Source organism: Arachis ipaensis, chromosome B04 (genome assembly GCF_000816755.2).
Source record: "Arachis ipaensis cultivar K30076 chromosome B04, Araip1.1, whole genome shotgun sequence".
Taxonomy (NCBI): domain Eukaryota; kingdom Viridiplantae; phylum Streptophyta; class Magnoliopsida; order Fabales; family Fabaceae; genus Arachis; species Arachis ipaensis.
Genome location: NC_029788.2, coordinates 111,103,829 through 111,109,210, shown reverse-complemented (window position 1 = coordinate 111,109,210; position 5,382 = coordinate 111,103,829).

Genomic DNA, 5,382 nt, shown 5'->3' with positions numbered 1-5,382 from the left:
ATTGATTGCTGATTTATTATTTGGGCCAAGTTAGATAAGTGGTTTTTTCAAATGAGGCCCAATGTTAGAGTTTGTAATGGAGGCCCAAGACTGATCCATTAGTAAGACAGAAAAAGTAGACTTTCCAAAATCTAGCCCCAAAAAAAAAGAACAATAACTGCAGCCCCAAAAAGATTAAATCAAGAGAAATAATATTTCGGTATAGTGTCAACATAAAACAAAATTGTATTTACTAAAACAATAAAAACATAAAATAATGTTGTGCTCTTCGTCATAATCGAACTGATAATTAATTCGGTCATACCACTAAATCATCAGGTCATTAGTTTAACTGTTAAGTTACTGGTTCACCCAATTAACTCAATCATAATTAAATAGAATTATAAAATTATAAAAATAAATTAAAAATTAAAAATACATACCTTTACAAATATGTTAACAATAATCAAGTATTAATTCTTAAATATAATTAATAATACAAAAAATTATAATAAACTAATCATTAGTACAAAATATTTTTTCAATTTAAATGAATAAGAACAAAAAAAGATAACACAATTAATAAATCAAATCTAAAAGTTGATCTCAAAATTGACATCTATATTTTCATAAGACAAATTTAGAACTTGACTAATATTTTTTCTCATTTTAATTTGCATCTATATCTTCTACAATATTATTAATAGGTCCATCATTATCTTAATCATCTTTCAAATTTAATTGATCTACGTTTGAATATTTTTTACAAATCAATATTAAGAATAATTCATAATAGCAACTAACAATTAAAATATTCAAGCAATTGAAAAACATACTAAGATCATCTAAAGTTGGTTGAATGGACATATTTACCAAATTATTTCATAGAGCATCAACCTCTTCAAGAGTTAAAATCAGTGATGAATCTTCTAATATCCAATCCGAGTAGTCATCAAATGTATTGAGATAAATTGGATCATAACTTTGCTTTCTCATTTGGTTCCTATGTTATCAATTTATTTAGTTATTAAACTAATTAAAAATTAAAATTTAATGAATGATTAAATAATTAAAAAATACCTTTATTGTAGTCTCAAGTTATAATGAACGAAAACAAGATCATTAAACTTTTGATGTTCTAACTAATTCTTTTTCTGTGTCGACGATGTGTTAAAAAATACTCCAATTTCGCTCATATCCGAAGAACTACAAATTTGACTTAAAATACGAATGGCTAACTTTTGCAAATTTAGTGTTTCAGTTTCATAAGATTTCCACCATTAATCTTAAAATAAAAATAGACAATGCATTACAATCAGAATTTTCAAATAAATAAAGAAAAATAAAACTAAATAAAATATTTACCTGACATTACTGTGCTTCGTTTTTGTATTGCAGATTGTCTTCCAAAATCTTTTTCAACATTCTTATATATATTCTTGTAACAGTCCAGACTACTTGCTAGCATGATATTGTCCGCTTTGGCACACAAGGCCTCACGATTTTGCCTTTGACGACAGGGATGATAGCCGAAGTCCCCCACACTCACTTGTCAAAACGCGTCATGCTAGGGAGAGGTATCCACACCGTTATAAGGCATACTTCGTTCCCCTCCCCAACCGATGTGGAACCTTACAATCCACCCCCTAAGGGAGTCTAGCGCCCTCGTTGGCACATCGATCCGGGCTCCGGCTCTGTAACAGCTCAGACCACCCGCTAGTACGATATTGTCCGCTTTGGCACATAAGGCCTCACGTTTGTCTTTGACGATAGGGATGATAGCCGAAGTTCCCCACACTCACTCGTCAAAACGCGTCATGCTAGGGAGATGTATACACACCCTTATAAGGCATGCTTCGTTCCCCTCCCCAACCGATGTGGGACCTTATAAGGGGAACAATGCATGCCTTATAAGAGTGTGTATACATCTCCCTAGCATGACGCGTTTTGACGAGTGAGTGTGGGGGACTTCGGGTATCATCCCTATCGTCAAAGGCAAAACCGTGAGGCCTTGTGTGTCAAAGCGGACAATATCGTGCTAGCGGGTGGTTTGGGCTGTTACAGATGGTATCAGAGCTGGAGCCCGGATCGATGTGCCAGCGAGGGCGCTAGGCTCCCTTAGAGAGGGTGGATTGTAAGGTTCCACATCGGTTGGGGAGGGGAACGAAGCATGCCTTATAAGGGTGTGGATACCTCTCCCTAACATGACGCATTTTGATAAGTGAGTGTGGGAGACTTCGGCTATCATCCCTATCGTCAAAGGCAAAATTGTGAGGCATTGTGTGCCAAAGCGGATAATATCGTGCTAGCGGGTAGTTTGGACTGTTACAATTCTCATCTCACTTGTTAGCTTAGAATTCAAATTTGGATCACTATAAGTACATTTCTCAATGACATCTAGTAGGCCCAAAGCCATTTGCTTATGTTTTTTAAATTCATCAACATTGAATCGAAATGTAGAATTTAACTAATACTCTGTAGCATGAAGATTTTTGCGAAGTTGTGAATCCTAACGAATATCCAAAATCTTCAAGTAAGGCTCCATAGTCTTCTTTCTTATTTGAAACCTCTTCACCATCTCTTCTCTAACTTTATAAATAGCTTAGTAAAAAAAATTCATTGCAGCTTTAATTTCACTATTCACAATACGTAGCATACGAACAAATAGCTCAGTAAACTTGACAATATCAGTAAATTGACTCCAAATTTTAGAGTCTAAAACTTGATCCACAAATTTTTTAGTTTTAGCTTATTTAGAATAAGTTGAGAAGGTCCATTTTTTACAAGTTATCATAACTCTCAATACATCTTTTTAAGTCAGAATATTCTATAAAGCTATAAAATTGGTAGCAAAGCAAGTTGGAACTAGACGAAGTATTTCTCGCCCACTTGTAAACTTTCTCATCAAATACAATGGATAACAATGATTATATGTATTTCGTAATCTTTAAAGCATGTGAACTAGTCTCACTTACTTTCTTTAACTTTTTAATATCTTACAACATGAGATTAATATAATGCACAGTACAAGAATACCATTATAACCTAGGAAATTTGGCTTCTAATAACCTTTCACCAGCAACATAATTTATACTTTATAGCATTATCTGTCACTATATAAACAATATTTTTAAAATTGATAAATATGACAATATTTTTAAAAAACTTAACTTTAAAAAAAAAAATAATTTTTTTAGGATAATAAACTAATAAGTTAATTAAAATGTGTTTACAATTATCAGTCTATTTATTGGCTATAATAATACATTTAATTTGCTTTCAAATTTCATGATAACACTCTATTATTTTTTTATATCCTCCACCAACTTGCTCAACAAATACTCACGAAAAAAGATTATGGTGGACAATAATTATTAACATATTATAATTGATATAAATTTAGCATGATTTGATATTTTTTTTCCTGAATTTCTAACTGGTTGGCTGTAACATCATAGTTGTAAGAACCGGACCGGTAATCGAACCGGTCAGGTCACTGGTTCACTGGTTTATTGGTTCAACCGATAAACCGCTGGTTGAACCGATAAAACCGGTTTCACATAAATAAAAAATATAAAATACTAAAAATAGTCATAAAATTAATAAATTCAAAATACATATCGTTAGTTCTTCACCAACATTTTAAAAACAAACAAGTTTCAAAGTCTAAATATAACTAATACAAAGATAAACATGAAAGTAGTTAATACTAGTACATTAGTATCTTAATTAAACACAATATGGATAACAATTCATAAACTAAATCCAAGGAGTGATTTCAAAGTCGGCAAGTTGCTCTTCATCTGACAAATGTGGAGCTACATCCTGATTGGTTTCATTTTGATTTGGATAACAATATGGATAACAATTCAACAGTTTCATATTTCCAGTACAAATCAACAAAACAAGTCAACAACAAATTTACAACTTACAAGTCAGCAAGGATATTCAGCTTAACAATTTCAATAAGCATATTCAACAATTTCATATTTCAATCTTTCAACAAGGATATTCAGCTTAACAATTTCAACAAGCATATTCATATTCATAACAGCAAGTCAGCAAGAAGTGTAGAAACAAAGTAAGTTTTTCACAGAACAGAGTGGGTGTAATGCATTTTTCATAGAACAATCATTAAACTTCTAGTGCAGAACAGAGCAGAAGCAGACAGCAGATTACAGAACTGGTCAACTGGAGCTTACCTGTTTCACAGAGTCACAGAGCAGAAGGGCGAGGCAACGGCGAGTTCGACCGGAAAAGCAACAGCGACTGGGCGAGGGCGACGGCGCTGGAACGGCGAGTTCGACTGGGCGAGGGCGACGGCGCTGGAACGGCGAGTTCGACTGGGCGAGGGCGACGGCGCTGGAACGGCGAGTTCGACTGGGCGAGGGCGACGGCGCTGGAACGGCGAGTTCGACTGGGCGAGGGCGACGGCGCTGGAACGGCGAGTTCGACTGGGCGAGGGCGACGGCGCTGGAACGGCGAGTTCGACTGGGCGAGGGCGACGGCGCTGGAACGGCGAGTTCGACTGGGCGAGGGCGACGGCGCTGGAACGGCGAGTTCGACTGGGCGAGGGCGACGGCGCTGGAACGGCGAGTTCGACTGGGCGAGGGCGACGGCGCTGGAACGGCGAGTTCGACTGGGCGAGGGCGACGGCGCTGGAACGGCGAGTTCGACTGGGCGAGGGCGACGGCGCTGGAACGGCGAGTTCGACTGGGCGAGGGCGACGGCGCTGGAACGGCGAGTTCGACTGGGCGAGGGCGACGGCGCTGGAACGGCGAGTTCGACTGGGCGAGGGCGACGGCGCTGGAACGGCGAGTTCGACTGGGCGAGGGCGACGGCGCTGGAACGGCGAGTTCGACTGGGCGAGGGCGACGGCGCTGGAACGGTCTGATTTTCTTACTATTATGAATAGAGAGCATTATATATTTTATTATCCTCGTTAGAAATATAATTATTTATATATTCTTTTATATCAGTTTAAATTTAAAAAGAATTAATTCCATGGCAATTCTTAATTTAATATTTAAATATCAAAATAATTAGTGACTACTATCAACCACAGATACCAAAAAAATCGAGAAACAGAACTAATAGTATCATCATATCATAACATACTTGTGCTTATGAACAAAAAAGCGTGTTGGAGTTGAATACACAAGTGGGATGAGGATTTAATATAATATCAAAAGAATACACTTTGAATGGTTAATATGAAGTATAGAGATTGTCCTAGAGGATCACATATTCACATACCTATATTGCATTGTAAAGTCTTCTATCTGATCCCATGGACATGGTGTGCTACACCATCAATACTGTCACTGAAATTAAGCAAATAGGTAAAGAGCAATTCAACATTAAATTTTGTTGACAATGACAAATGCAGTGATAAAGATTAAA